General features: G+C 38.1%; 1 protein-coding gene across 3 annotated transcripts in view; it reads right to left on the bottom strand.

The window, feature by feature from the left end:
- The window catches only part of LACC1 (laccase domain containing 1), a 181,856-nt gene that overhangs the window by 97,986 nt on the left and 67,229 nt on the right, over window positions 1–16,641 (bottom strand). For all 3 annotated transcript variants that reach the window (XR_013355949.1, XR_013355947.1, XR_013355948.1), the window contains one exon: window positions 14,640–14,755. The gene's annotated coding sequence lies outside the window, so the exon portion shown is untranslated. The remainder of the gene's footprint in view (window positions 1–14,639; window positions 14,756–16,641) is intronic.

The following is a 16,641-nucleotide window of genomic DNA, read 5'->3' as shown; positions in this document are numbered from 1 at the left end:
CTTTCTGGGAAGTAGCCCTCCCTTGATGAAACGCCTGCAATACAGGGTTCATTTGGTGGGCATTTATAGGTTAGCCCATATTCTCAGGGCAAGAATGGCAGGGAAATTAACACTGGGTACATTAGGCCTTAGGAATCCCAAGCTTTAAGAGATGATTATCTAGATGGCAAAAAGGTAGAAAAAGCTGTGAGAAATGGATGAATGGACAAATTAGTATGAGTTTTCAAGCAGTATCCAATTTACTTTTCTTGGTGACATTTTACACTATGTGTTTTTTGCTTGATTTAGAGCCACATCCAATTCACAATGGTCCATTGTGAAGCAGCGTCTCTCCCTTCTACTCCTAAATTTTAAATACCTTGGCAAGATTGGCACATTCTTTACCAATGTTACCCATAGACCTTTTCCCTGGACTTACATTTTTAAAGTAATGCCTGAGATGACAAATCAGCTTGGAATAATTCCTCTTATCTATTTTTATGTAAAGTTGATCCCTATTTGACTGTATTAGCGAAAACAAAATGAGGAAAAATTATCAGGAAAACCTGATTTTTAAAAATTCTCACATTAAACCAGAATATAAATGGATAGAAAATTGGACTTGAAGGCAGACTTTGGGCAGGTCATTGGGTTTTTCCTGCCTCAGTTGTATCAAAGAGTAAGACCGGACTCAATGATTACATTGTCATTTGAGGAATGACATTAAAAACCAAAATTTCCTATCAGCCTTAAAGTTTTAGATAATTTTTAAATTTAAGTTTAATGTTTCCAAAGGATATGTACAAATTATTATTATTCTGCTCAAGAATTATTATAAAGAATTCAACCAACTAAGCACACTGTGATGAAGAAATCAAACCTTACCAGCATCCCAAGCCTTCCTCACAGATCACCCAAACACCATCCACTGTCCTTTTTTTTAAGATTTGTATTTATTTATTTGAAAGTGAGGGAGAGAGAGAAAGCACAAGCAGCAGGGAAGGGCAGAGGGAGAGGGAGAAGCAGACTCACTGCTGAGCAGGGAGCCCAATGTGAGACTCGATCCCAGGACCTTGGGATCATGACCTGAACTGAAGGCAGGGGTTTAACCAACTGAGCCACCCAGGTGCCCCGCTATCCTTACTACTTAATACCACAAATCAGTCTGCTTTTGAACATCATTAAGATGAAATTATACCGTATGTATTTTTTATGTCTGTAAGCCATATATTGATCTATAATTTGGTGCTAATCAAAATTCAGATTTATCAACATAGATGACCAAAGTATTGGGCCTCTGTGTATACGCCTTTGCATCATTCAGGATTATTCAGGGAGGAAAAAGTGACTCTACAAATTTTGAGTGGAGAGATATTTAATTATTATTTATTATTATTATTATAATTATTATAATTATTTATTAATTATATTTAATATAGAAAAATCAAATTTCATATGCCACTGGAAGAACTGAGGGAGCAAAGGTCAAGAGGCCACTTTAAGAGATCTTCAGTGATCACAGGGAAGTCCCTGCTGATGTCCTCAGCTGCCTGCCTAAAGGAACTCGAGAGCTGAGGAAACTATAAGTGATCGCAGCTCCCTTCCCCTGGCTATCCCAAGACAAAACTACCTTCTCTTCTTCTGCCTTCCAAATCTCACTTAAGTTCCTATCATTGGCACGGTTAATCCAGAATTCTACTGGAAAGGGATTTCTAAATGTCTCTCCTGTGATGCAGGACAGAATACAGAAAAAGGGAATGATATTGTTGAGCTAAGAACATCATTTGGCAAAAGCTTAGACAGTTTTAAATTAGCTGATGGAAGAGAACTGGCGCCTGTCTACATTTCTGACCTGCTAGTCACTCTTGGTCTTTAGATCCCTTTCCAATATAAATCCTACAGTGCCCTCCTTAGGGATACTTGAGAGCCTGCTTCTATTTTACCTCTTTCAAGACCAATGAGCTATAAGACCCTCTTTTCTTATTTTGCAGTTTGCATAAGGCAACTTTTGAAGAAAAGTAGGCCTGTGTATAATCATCTGAAGTTCCCAGAATTAAGCAATATGAAATTAATCATATTGTATATAGACACTTTCCACTGACCATGTCTCAGATGGTGGGACTACTTTTTGGGGAAGACATAGTTGAAAATAATTACTCTTATCATCCTCTGCTAACAGAAATCTCTCCCCCCCACCAACCTTACATAGGTTTGCAACCTTAGAAGCTGTCCTGTCCTCACAGGGGTAGTACCAGACAGGTAGGAGTTTTGTTTATTTGCTTTTCTGGGTATCTGAATATCCTGACAATCTAATCTCCAGAGTCCCAATAACCAAGCAACACAAGACATGCTCCAATTGCAAGGTCCACAATTCATTTTTTCTGTGCTATTCTATTTCAGAATAGAAGGCAGAGCTGCAAAGTTAGATTTGGATCTTTATTACTATAAGCAGATAACTGTTCCCCCTTCTTATTGTTGATCAGAAATTCTGAGATAAGTGCTTTTAAAAAGATTAGAACAACAAATCTCATCTAAGGATAAGATCGACGCCAGTTCAGAAAAAAAGAAAATGGAAGGAGAAAGCTTTTGTCTGGTGACAGTTTATTTTAAACCAAACACTTTTTCCATTTGTAATTTAGTGTCACTTGTGTTATGAGAAGCACTGCCAATTCAGATGGGTTTCTTGAGCGGGGACTAACAGACGAGGTTAAACACAGCTGTTCTGGTGTCTGAAATCCTTTAGAGTTCAGCAGGACCTAAGCTGGTAAAATAAACTCAGAGAAGGCTGTCTGAACCAGCTTTGCTAGAGACAAAATGAACATAAATAAGCATGGAGTCAGCGGGCTGCTGGGCCAAGGTCAGAGGCAACCTGGGGACATGGATTTACAGAGAAAGATACTGTCTAGAGCACATTTGCTATAAGACAGTACAGAATTGGACATTCTGTCTTCTAATCATCAGGGTATCACAAGGAAAAGTAGTCCAGATTGGCACTGACCCTGTCAGCACTTTTTGTCATAAATGCTTCATTTACTGGGAATTTTGCTATCAGTTTGCAGAAGATAAAAATGTCACTGAAATGCAAGGTCAAACCACAAGGTTTATAATTCCTTTCTATTCATGAAACACACACAGTCCTAACTATCCAGATAAAGGGATTAGTTGTTTTCTCAAATGGTATCTCAATTTCTAGTGATTTAAAGTACTCTTATACACATCATCTCAACATCGTGGTGTATGTGTGCCCCTGTTACACAGATGAATGAAACTGAAACTAGCTTCACTTGTCAGTTTTAAGTATCTTCCTTTCCCCTCTGGGCAGCATTAGTTTCCATATGGCCTCAGAGACATTGTCACTTGGCTCTCTGAGGTCCTTGAGAGAGGCCAACAGTCTGAACTATCTCAGTTCTCACACATTAAATGAGAGTCTCTTAAACTCCCTGGGTTTCAGCTTCTTCATATACATCCCTTAGATATTGTAGTCATCTTCACCAACTAATAAATGATAAGAATAAGATTGTGTGTGACTATGAGATTTTACATTCGGTGGCAGGAATATAAATTCTATTGACGCTATGTGGTTAAACTCAAAATGTGTATATCATTTTATACAGAAAATTTTATAGTTAATAATCTATCCCAATGAGACAGCCACATCAATATGCAAAGATATATAAAGATGTTTGCTGCAATAACTCTGGGAAACGAACAAGGGGTAGTGGAAGGGGAGGTGGGCAGGTGGATGGGGTGACTGGGTGACGGGCACTGAGAGGGGCACTTGATGGGATGGCACTGGGTGTTATACTATATGTTGGCAAATAGAACTCCAATAAAAAAAATATACAAAAAAAAAAAAAAAAAGAAAGAAACAAAATCAACATCTACCAACACAGGACTAGTGAAAAAAGATATGGTAAGCATATTCATATAAGAGAACTTATACATCTATTAAAAAGAAACATGGAGATTTATACTTGTCAACTTGAGTAGACATATTTTTTTAACAAAAAGGAATTAGAAGCAGTGTCGCTGATATAATCCCATTTATGTGTAAAGCATGTAAATCCCAGATCCTGATGTGATTCACCTCAGCAGTGTTACCCCCACAGAAACAGCCCAGCTACCAAAAGGCATTACAAAGTAATTCTAGTCTTTGCTCTCAACTTCCAGAAAACATCAAGGAACATATAATTCCTAACCCACAGCACCACATCTTAAAATACCCTCTGTCCCCCACCTTTCCCATCTTTTTTTATCTCTAACACATTTTAGTGTTAGAGAGCCTTCAGCAGTTGAGGGCTCTCTGTCCTCAACAGCCTTTTCCTATTCTCAACCAGAAACTATGCCTGCAAATTGACCAACCACTTGTCTTTTTGTCCTTTTCTCTTCCTCAGTGCTTACCATAATCTGAATAATAAGGTAAGGAAAGAAGAAAATGCTCAGTGAACAGAATTTCCTTCCCAGGGAGTAGGAGGAAAAGAGATAGACTACACATATGCTACGATGTCTTAACCTTGCAGCAAATGCAAAATTATTACACTGCTACCTACTGATATTTGCATAAAAGTGGCTGCAAGGATGTTGACAAAATTCTTAGCAATAATGATCTCAGTTGGGGTTTCTCTGTGAATTTCTTTTACGTCTCTTCTTCTATCTCTTCGAATTACTCATGGTAAACATATTTTTTATAATCAGAAAGGAGAAATAAACTTGTATCAACATATAAAAAAGGGATCGTAATGATGCTCACAATGAATAACAGATATAAAAATTAATACACAATTTAAGTATAAAATATATGTTTTAAATAAATACAGTTGGACTGTTTCTTCCTGGTTTCAACATTAATAAGCTCCATTATTTCGGGATTATCTTTAATTACCCCTACATGTTAGAATCGGTCAGTTTCTTCACAACATTAGTTAAACACTCCCTTATATTGCTTAATTTTTTATTTTACTCCCAGTTAATCCTATTAATTTGTGAGTCCACTGCATTGTGACTTTTACACAGTATCTCATGACTTACAAAAACTGTTAACATTTCAAACTAATCGTAATCCTTTTCATCCATTTGCCCTGAAAGTTTTCATTTGTATGTGTGTCTTTAGTGAACAGAGAGTTACTGTATGTACATTTGTATCCATTTCAATCTTTCCACACCTACACATCCCTCTACCTCTTTCTAAATAGATAACATTTATTTATTTTCATGGTTTTTGAGTCAGACAAATTTTCCTGAAAATCAAGGTGCCTGACTACTTAGTTCCCAGCACTGTGACTCATTAGTCTTCTCTTAGCTGGGGGAATTTTAAAGAGAAGTTTGCAACACAGCACTGTTGGGGCACAGCTCCACAGCTGCTAATAACTAGTGCCAGGTAACAGGCACTTCTGATTCCTGAGAAGGGAGCTTGTTAGTCAGACTCTCTGTCCAGAAATGCCAATTAGCACCCTTGCTTATGGCTGAAATTCCAACCTGGGAATTCCAGAAAGCATAATTTGTCATGTGACAACTATATTTACCACTCAAAGCTCCTTCAGCATTATAATTAAATAACTGAATCAGTTCTAGTTGTAGACAACTTACAGCATGTCTCTATGAGGAGAAAAGTAATAATTACTGATCAAAATCCTGAAGGACCTTGAAAAATTAGAAACAAACTTTAATAGGCTGGATACTGAACAGACCATTCAGAGGGGAAAAAAAAAATGCCCAAATGAGGTGGAAAACGGTTGACTTTTTAGTCTCACTGATTCAGATGTCAGGAAGGGACTATGCCCTTCAGTGACGTTGTATAATTAAAAGTCATTTTAATAAATATATCAGGATACATCTGTTTGATTTCTATTCATTCTTTTTGTCCTTCATTGTCACTTGAGTAGCCCTCAGGTATATTAATACGGCTGAGTAAGCCCCCATTGAACTAGAACTATGGTATAACAGGACTCCTTTATTTCTCTCTCTCTTTTTTTTAGAACGACTTGGGAGATGTTGCTTCACCTTCTGGTAGGAAATAGATCAACTTGGGCAGAAGCCAGGCTTTTCTACCCCTGAAGGAAGAGCTCAGCAGAGTCACTCCCCCAGGGAAGCCTTCCAAGACTTTCCTGACCAGATGGTTCTATTATACAACCTCTACTATACCATTCCATCACTGCCTTATCACAGTTGTGACTTCATGTTTATATCATTACTCTGTTTAATCTCAATATTCCTCTAGGTTTTAAGCAATATTAGGGCAAAGACCATTTGCTCATATTTATATTTCTAAGGACTCACATATGCTCGACCCACATTAGCACTCAATAAATATAGTACTTGTTGAAAAGATGAATGAATGAATGAATTCAATGATCTGTTTAGGGTGGTGCCAGTCAAGGTAAGTGGGCAGAGAGGATAACAAAATGTCCAAAATAGAGTTATCACAAAGGTAGAAAGAGATAGGGTCATTAGATTGGTCCGGGATTTGAGTTAGAAACATAGAAAGGGATAATTGTTTAATTTCTCTGATGCGAAAGACACTAGAACTGGTCTTGACTCATCCTTCCTGGAAAGGCCAGTCCTTTAAAATGCCTGGATATATAATCAAAGAAACAATCTGTATGAATACTATCAATGTGGGTCTCAAACTTACTATAGACTGATGCTTTCTCAACTGAGCAATGGACAGGAAGTGATCTTCCATCAAAGGCTTATTGAAGTTAGGACAGGGCTCTGCCAACAAAGATCTCACCCAGCTCCATTGCATGTTCCTGGATAGCACACGGTGTTTGTCCACAAGAATAGGCAAAATTCTGGAGTCAAATTAATACACAAAAGATTCTTCACTTCCCTGCCTGACTCCTCTTTTTTTGGAGGTTTTCTGGGTTACCTCACTCCACATGAGGCGTGCTTCAAAACCAGTGGTTGGTACCCCACTGGGCTTTCATCCACCTTATATTCACATAATGTTTTTCATCTGAACATGCCCTAAAGGAGATTAGTACCACATGAATGTTACCAGGTGAAGGAATTAAAATCATTATAACTAAAAAGGGACCTGATCTGGAAATCATTGACACTGAGTACAACCCAGACCATCCACAAATGACATCTTCCAAATGGCTCCCTAACATTCTTAACTACATTAAGAACAGGAAGCTTCCATCTCTGTATTTCCATCCAAGCTGACCTCTACTAGGAGCTTTCTACCCTTAACCACTATTGGTCCACCCATATGACTCAGAAGCAGACTGAAGTATCTGCTTCCTGAGACACTTGTGAACATTTAAGGGCTGGTAGGATACAAGATGGGGATGGCATTAGAGCTGAAAGTACAGACTCAATGTCTGGAGTATCTGTCTGTTTGTATAGACATGCAAAGACTTGAGTACCATACCCTATAAACTCTTAGCACAAGTTATTTCTACCCAAAACCAGGTAAATACTTTTGTTATATAAAGACCAGAAGAGAACTAATTCAATAAACTCAGTCTACCTCTCACCTGTGCCACTTATAGTTCTCAATCCTATATGTTATCTTCCCAAAAATACAGATTGAATCACATTACCCTTCAGGTTAAAAATCTCCATGTGATTCTCATTATTTACAGGATCAAACCCAAATTCTAGTTTCATGCCCCTTCAGGGCCCTTTCATGCCCCTACATCCTTGAATTTGTGTTAACCATACCAATTTTAAAAATTTCATTTTAGATATTTTAAGTATAAAATGATATATACTCAAAATTCAAACAATATAAATGGCACAAAGAAAAAATATTCTCGTCTTCTATCTCCATCTCTTTCCCTTCAGAATAAACTGTTAACGCTTTGGTGGGTAGCCCTTTAGATCTTCTTCAAAGTATGAATGTTTGTGTATTGGGGTTGCATTATAACTTACTCATGCACACATAAAAAATACATTGAAACAGACAGAAACATACAAAAAGAAAGCAGTGTAAACAGAGAAGTTTAGGCCACTGACCTCAATGAGTACAAGGTCCTGAGGGAGGTCGGGACATGAGGCACAATTTTGCCATCTGTTGGGAGAGCTAAGTTTCCAGTACTGTGGAGGATGAACATCTCATGGAGCTGAGTGTTGCTCTAGTGCTCACAAGTGCAGGTTTGACCATAGTTGCTATGAATTTGCTTCAGGATCATATCTCTCATATAACTCCACTGCATATATGAATACATTTTGTTATTATAATGAGAGGATATTATACTGCTTTGCAACCATGAGCATTTTTTCAAGTTTTTATTTATTTCATAAATTTTTACCACTGCCTCATATGCCATTGCTTAGATGTACTATGATTTACATAGTCTCTCCTGTTGATGGTCATTTTACCCCAGGTTTTCATTAGTATAGGTGATGCTCCAAACATCCTTTTACATAAGCCTTTGTGCTCTTGTTTGGGAATATTGCTAGGATACACACTTGGTAGACAAAATACTGGAACAAAAGGGAGGTTCTTTCTTTTCTTTCTTTCTTTCTTTCTTTCTTTCTTTCTTTCTTCTTTCTTTCTTTCTTTCTTTCTTTCTCTTTCTTTCTTTCTTTCTTTCTTTCTTTCTTTCTTTCTTTCTTTCTTTCTTTCTTTCTTTCTATGATAGGCACACAGTGAGAGAGAGAGCGGCAGAGACACAGGCAGAGGGAGAAGCAGGCTCCATGCACCGGGAGCCTGACGTGGGATTCGATCCCGGGTCTCCAGGATCGTGCCCTGGGCCAAAGGCAGAGGCCAAACCGCTACACCACCCAGGGATCCCGAGGTGCTTTTTTTAATAAATATATTTGATAAATTTTTGATAAATATTACCAACTGATTACACAAACTGAAACACATACTAAGAGTGTCCCTCACTTTTTTCTAAAGAATATTTAGGAGAGTTGCTTACTGTAGGAAAGTATGAAGAAGAAAGCAAAAATGTCCCATAGTCTCCATTGAAATTTACAATATAGAATTAAAATATATAAACATAAAAACAAAAATACAAAAAATCTACCTCTCCACAACCTCTTCCAAAGGTAAGTTTGTTGAGTTTCCTTTAACAAATTTTTGTATGCATAAAATAGTATTCTTATGTACATACAAATATATATGTCCTTTTAATAAAAAAGATTATTATATACATGCAAATTTTCATTGTGCTTTTCTTTCCTTTGAAAAATATATCTTTGAGATTCTTACCATACTATTCCATTTTATTGTATTTCATAATTTATTGAATTAGTCCCTTATTGATTAATATTTATGTTTCAAGTTTTAGGTTATTGCAAACAATCCTGAATACATGTACAAACACACTCATACTCTAACACGCTCATTCTTAAAACGTAACATTGCTATCTTCATTCATACTTTATTATTAACACAAGTATTTTCCACTTTTCAAAAGTTTGCATTAGCCAATTCTCTTTCATAAAAGACCTACCTCAGTACCTATTTTCGATACCTCCAAAAAAAATTAAGAGGATTTGCACTGTTGGGAATAGAGGCAAAAAGTGAAAATAGTACTCAGCATCTGTTTTTCAGCAAGCCCTTATGGAGGCAGTGCTCACACCAAGCAGGCTGGAGAGTGGCCCTGCCCAAGCTCCTTCCCCAGGAGCTACACTCAGCATCTCAGCATTAAGTTGTTATAGCTTTAAAGTGTGTCTGTGAGCATCTGCGCTATATATCAATTTCTTTTGTGCATCCATTAGCAAGATGTGTCCTAAGGTATCAGAAAAGCCTAAAAGGGGTAATTTATTGGAAATGAGAATGCTCAAAAATGGTTCCAAATAAATTAATGGCAATTGCTTATTGCTTTATGCCATTTCAGCTTAGGAAAGGTTTGATAGGAAGGCTTTATTTTCAGATAGTAAGGAAATTTGTCCATAGATGTAAGGGTAGTGTGATTATTTGGATATGTTCTCCCCAGAAAATTATGAGTTTCTGAAGAATGGGAGCATGCCCTACTATTTAGTAAATCCCACAGGGCAGAGTACATTGTTATCTGATAGGTGCTTATTAAGCATTAAAAAGTGAGATAAGGAATGAAAAAAATGCAGCTGGTGAAATATATCTTTTCTCAGTTTTAATGTGAGTGTGAAAATTATGCCTTTTATGGGTCTCCTGATACAACAGACATTTATTAAGCATCTACTCTATGCTAGATATTATGGCCCATGTGGCCAGAAATTGAAGCAGGCACATAAATAATGATAACTGGAGATAAGGGCCAAACAAAGTGCCACAAGCAATCAGGGGAATCCAGAGAACAAATCTGAAAAATAGTATAAGTTTAAAACCAGTGTCATATTGGTAAACCATCTCTTGGTGGGTGAGGTGAGGGAGCTTATTTGTAGCATATACCAATTTATACGGCCATATTCAAGTTACGAGGATACTGAACAATCTTCTCTCTTAAGCCAATATAAGTCTTCTCCACATCACACCGAATCAGGGCATACAAGCTGACCTTTTCAAAACCCCTTTCTCCTCCTACCACCATGACCTACCAATACCACATCATTTCAGCTATTGCCCCCAACCCATGATTCTACAGGAGAAACGATGTGGTTTTTGGAAGTTGTTAGCAAGCATAAATTGAGAGCTAGAAAATAACTTCCAGAAGTGGCTAGGCTTGCAGAAAACTGCTCTGTCCAGTTTTATATGCTTCATGTCCAATCTTGCTGGCCCTTAATGGATCCCTACTCAAAGGCTTCTTTTCCCCATTACATTGTCTGCACTGCGGGGTTCCTCACTAATACTTCCAACCCAGTTTTGTTGAATGATCCAGAAATCTCTCAGAAATATAAGGAAAACAAATGGGGATTGCATATTATAAGTAGGGCTCACCTCTAACCCAATTCATATCCCCTGAGGCTTCAATTTGTATTTAGACACAAATTTATAGCAGGGATATGGGGTTTGGAGTTTGGGGGATGAGTCAGAGCATATCTGAAGAGGTACTGGACACATGTTAAGATTATAGTTTACTTTAGAGCCAGGAAACAGAGTGTAGTGTCTCAGCTATACCATGAGAAGGTATAATTTCAAGATCCTGTCTTGGTTGCCCAAGTAAGAATATCATACAAGTTTGTAGAAGAAGAGCTTTACTGGAATTAGTCAATCTTAGCCCAAAGTGTTTTTAGTAGGATTATTTGGCTTTGGGCTCTACTGTTAATCAGAAATCTTGAAAACAAAATAAAAATAACCAAGTGAAAACAATCATATCCACCTCTTTGGGAGTTTGAAATGTATTTTTCCAAGTAGACCTTCAACCTACAATGTTCTCATTCATCAGATCCAGACTTGCAAACCAGTGTGAGATTCTAATTTTCCACTCAAAATAAACCATGAAAACTAGTATGTCGGAAGAGGGCTCTTGGAGAATGAAATACTGCCTTTGATGATCAAAATTAAAGAAAGGATGGGGAATCATAGACACAAAAATTAACCCAACCCAGTTAAAATCAACAAAAATGATTTTTGTTGTTGCTGCTGTTTAAATTGAGAATACCAATGCACTATCCCTGAAAATTAATAGTACATTCATTCCATTTTTTTCTATGGAATACTGCAGACATGGGGAACTGTTAAAGCTAATCACTAGCAAGAAAAATAATTCTGTGTTTAAGATGGAAGTAGAATGCATCAAAAACCACAGGCTGAAGCAGAAAAGAACTTGGTGTAAAAGAAGGACAGAAACAACAGATGGTGGCTGGACTCCATGACCTTCAACACATTTCCAAACAGGGCAGCTTCATGATCTTGCCACCAATGCAGTCTCACAGAGCCATACAATCACACAAGCCCTGTGCTTGGGACTTAATGTTCTGTGGCTGTCATCTTGAAATTCTTCATTTTACCTCTGAATTTGTGTTTTTAAAATGAAGTCTCATGAGACAATGGGGCATGTACTTATGGCTTGGAGCTTTGGCCCATAAGAAGCTCCATCCATCTCATCTCAACTCATCTGTCTCAGATGGGCTTTCAGCCATCCACTCCTATACCCCCTGGTCCCTCAGGCTACCCCCATCCTTCCCTTCCTGCCCTTTTCCAGGACTCTGGCTGCTTCTGGCCCCTTCTAGAGCCTAGATGCCAGAAGAATTAATCATCTTGGGACAGGGTGTGATGGTGGCATTCCCATCTTGGGATGGCAGTACCACAGTGCCCTAGGCAGTCATCTTGGATGGGGCCGGGGTGGGGGGGGGGCTTCTCATCCACCTCCCAAGCCACATACTGAGTGCATCCTAGTGCAGAGGTTACAATCCCTTGTAGGTTACCTATTAGCAGTGGGTTGGGAGAGTGAAGTAATCCTGTGGGAAGAGGAGATTGATTTCTCTGCCCAGGGCAGAACACACATGTCAGTACCATGGCTGAATATTAATCTATAATTAGTGACTTGTATGTGCCTCTGTTTCACTTTTTCCTCACATAGTTATCTCTCCACATTTATATTTCCCCTAAGAGTTACTATTTCTAGTTATTTAATCATCTGCCTCTTGGCTGCAACTCTTTGCCCAGATTCTCATCTCTTGCTCCACACTAAGAATCAGCAAACACTCAAGGAGAAAAGTAGACACTGAAGTCAATTCCTCCCTCTGCTGTTCTCTTTTCTCTGGGATCTTAGCACCTTAAGCCATGGTTGCTTTTGCAAGAATTCAAAAATAATTTTTAATGGCTTTTAATTTTTCATTGGGAGCATAGGTATCCCACAAGCTATCCCATCACAGCTGGAAACTGATGACATAGTTTAGTGTCATAAACCACACAACTGATTCTACTAACAGAAAGAACAAATTAACATCAACTATTCCAAATTCCATCACTTTGAGTTCAGAAACTCTAAATTTTAGTTAGTTTATATTAAATAATGCTTCATATTCTTTAAATTAGACTCTCTTTGTTTTTTTAATGCATACTTCAGATAATACCACCTAATCGTAACATTTTCCATGATGCTAAAATTTCTGTGGGTATGTATTATCCCATAATACTTCTAGATTGTCTGCCTGCATGGTGAAGTGAAACAATTAGTTAATTAAATTATTTAAACTACTTAGACAATTAGTTAATTTTCTGGGGAAAATTTTGGCCCTACCTACCTACTAATCCCTGTGTGAAGTTGAGGCTGCCACCCAGGCAGCCACACTCCCTGGTTAGACCCCTTAATATTCATTAAATTTCAAACAGAAAAGTCAAAACTGTCCTTCTCTCAGTTTATTCCATAAATATATTTAGGAAACTTTCTCTTATCAGTAACCTGGAGATTGGGTTCTAAACAGACAATACACTGTGAATTCTTTATGGAACATTTTTTTTAAATAAAAGGTTAGCTTTAAGAAATATAGCTCAAAGGACATTACTGTAAAGCTAGAGAGTCCACTCTGTCCTCCTCTATCTAAAAGTTTCAAAGGAAAAAAATTGCCTTAAATTTCATTGCTTTTTGGTTCCTCATAAACAAACTATGCTTCTGCATTGTGCCTTTGGCTTGCATACAGGGAGGTAATAAGAGGAGGTCATTCTAAGCTTGCCATTTTTTTAATTGCAGAAATACTGTTAAAGATGTTGATCTCTTTGAGAAGTCACAAGAGATGTTTCTGCCAGCTGTCAGTATTGGGAAGAGCTATGCATCTCTCAAAAAATTACTTGTTTTCATTTTTAGACACCATAAACATTATAATCAATTATGTTTCATTTTGTTTGACAGCTAGGAAGCTCAGAGCCAAATCTGAACCCCACTTCAGGCTGTTATTTCAAGTATTTTGTGTATTAATCTTGTCTCTGGTTTTACTTTATTTTCCTTTCCTCTGATTTCTGTACAGTTATCCTGCAGCATTATATGTATGTTTTCAGAGACAACCTGAAATAATTTTTGGAATAAAACAAGGGATAAATAATATGTAAATAAAAGACCTTAAGAATGGGGATGGGCTATCCTTAGGGTTCTAGTGTTTTCAACTTTTGGATCTACCCTCAGACATGGGTGGAACAGGCTGCTGCAGGACTCCACTGCTCCATCCGTTAAAATAGTGATTCGCTGGAAACTTCCAGGCTGGCAATGCCAGGAAAGCAAGGTGAGAGGAACATGGTAGCCCATTAAGAAGGTCAATCAGTAATTTATTACAATTGATAGGCTGAAGATCTGTTGTAAATATTTGTGACAGTCCTTTTCAGCTCTAAAGTTTTTATTTTATAAGTAGTCACTAAACTAACAGGTTAATTCTAGTTTTGTAAGTCCTTGATGCTCTTGTGACCACTCTTCACTATGTTTCTTGAAGCCCTTATCTGTAAGAATTCCTGTGCTCAGATTCTTCCAGAAGGTTCCATTCAACATTAAAATCTGAATGAGGACTCACAGTCCCTGTTCCCACGCCTCCACAGAACAACAAAAATGAGATTAGCAGCATACTTGCATCAGCCACCCTACAGAAGGGATTCTTAAAGGAGGTGGTGGGGGGCGCATGTGGAATATTAAATGTATTTGTCCAAAGAACTGGGATTCTTTAGAAAAAGTATAATCAACTTCAGAATCATCTGCCTCCCTCTCATCCACTTTGTTTTCCGTGACTCTTTGCTTAGACCTGTTGCCTGGGGCAGGGTATACATAAATGAAAACATTTTCTTCTTCTATGAAACACATCTTATAATTCCTATGATGAATTGCATATACAGATTGCCAGGAGGATATACCAACCTTAGCAGATTTCAGAAAGCATCCTTGGCAGTCTCTCATCCACTCAATCAATATCAACCATGGGTCAGACATAATGAAAAGCCACTGAAGGTAACTTCCAAAAAGCAGTTTAAGGTCTGAGAAAATAAAATGAAAAAGAGAAGAAAGAATGTCAACATAGCACTAGAGCTGAGAAATAGGAAAGGTACAGTAATGCCTCTATGAAGAAAGTGTTGTACCCTGGGGGACTTAGAGAAAGTTCAGAGAAATTAACCTTGGTGGCGAAGGGTAAGTGCTGGTTTGCCAGGCATAGAAGTGGGGGGGGGGATGGCTTGGGTGGAATGGATAGTAAGTACAAGATGTGGCAGGAAAATCTGCAACATATGCCTGGGGAATTTCCCAGGAATGTGCATTATTTTCCATAAAGACTGAGAAGAGACCAGAAAAAAAGTAAGAAAGCCAAAAAAGAAAGTAAAAAGTAAAAAAGGTGAGAGAAAGAAGAGAGGGAAAAAAGAAGGGAAAGGGGAAGGAGGAAGGGAGGAAGAAAGGAAAGGAAGGGTTAAAAGGAAAAGGAAAAGAAAGGAGGGAAGGAAGGAAGAAAGGGAGGAGAATTCAAAAGGAATCAGAATTGCTACTTATCTGGAGTTTTAATGTGGAACTTGAGTTCAAGAGAAAATTGGGAGCTACATTTAAAAACTGGAAATCTGCAATACACACATAGTGAGAGAAGCTGGGGGTAAAACTTCACTTTTATTCTCCTTCCTAATTCTTTGGAAAATTGTTATTCCCCATGGTGCAAAGTTTTGGTGGGGTAAGATGGGAGACTGAAACTTAACTATTTTCTCTCCCCGATGTCTTGGCATTTCAGAGCTCCCTTGGTTTCTGACCATTGCTAAACCCTTGTTCTCAAGCTTAAAATCAAATCTGCGAGAACTATGTGGTTCTCGTAATGCCCTCATATACTCATTTAAGTTCAATCAGTGGCTTTCAACCAAGAATGACATTTTGACAAAGTATATTCATTTTCAATTGCCGCTGTAACAAATTACCACAAACTTGGTGGCTTAAAGAATACTAATGTATTATCTTTACAATTCTGTAGGTCAGAAGTCTGACAGAGATGTCACTGGGCTAAAATCAAGATTTTATTGGGATGTGTTCCTTTCTGGAGGCGCCAGGAGACAATCCATTTCTTTGCCTTTTCAGCTTTTACAGGCTGCCTGCATTCTTTGGCTTAGAGCCTCTTTCCTCCAATTTCATAGCCAACACTGGTGGATTGAGTTTCTCTCACACTGCGGCCTCCCTGGTTGTCTCTAGTCTTAATAAAAGCTCTGGTCTTTATGAAGAACTCATGATTAGAATGGACCCACATGTGTCATCCACCAGAATAATTTTCCCATCTCAAAGTCTTTAACCTTAAATACACCTGCAAAGTCTTTTTTGCCATTTAAGGCAACACATGCACAGGTTCCTAAAATTAGGGCTAGGATATCTTTGGGAGCCAGTAGTCTGCCTGAGTCACATGAGGTGATGAAGGTTTACATCACTGTGGTGGGATGGGTCAACATCACACTGTCTCCTGTGGGATGCCCTGTGAGGAGCACTGTTAGGAGCATTCCTGGAGTATCACTGTCAAGAATGGATGGCCTGACTCTAGGCAGGAGGGATCACTGAACAGACTCAGGTTGAGAGACATTATACATAATGAATACATAATTAAATATAGATACATAATTTAAAATGTCAAGGCCACAGAATATAGGAAAAGAGTGAGGAAATGTTCCAGGGAGAAGGAAATTAAAGAGATATAACAACTAAATGCCACACATAATTCTAGATTGGGTCTTGCATCAGAAGAAAAAAATAGAGATTTTTGGGAATAGTCGAGGAAATGTGACTGGGGTCTATGATTTGAGGAGTTGTGTTGCACCAATATTAATTTCCTAATTCAGCAGCTTCTATGGTGGAAACATAGGAAAGCTTCCTTTTCTGAGGGTGGAGGTGGAAAATACACACTGGAGGG

Source organism: Canis aureus, chromosome 17 (assembly GCF_053574225.1).
Source record: "Canis aureus isolate CA01 chromosome 17, VMU_Caureus_v.1.0, whole genome shotgun sequence".
Classification (NCBI taxonomy): domain Eukaryota; kingdom Metazoa; phylum Chordata; class Mammalia; order Carnivora; family Canidae; genus Canis; species Canis aureus.
Note: the sequence above shows the minus strand (reverse complement) of the source record. Positions and strands in the feature narration are given on the sequence as shown.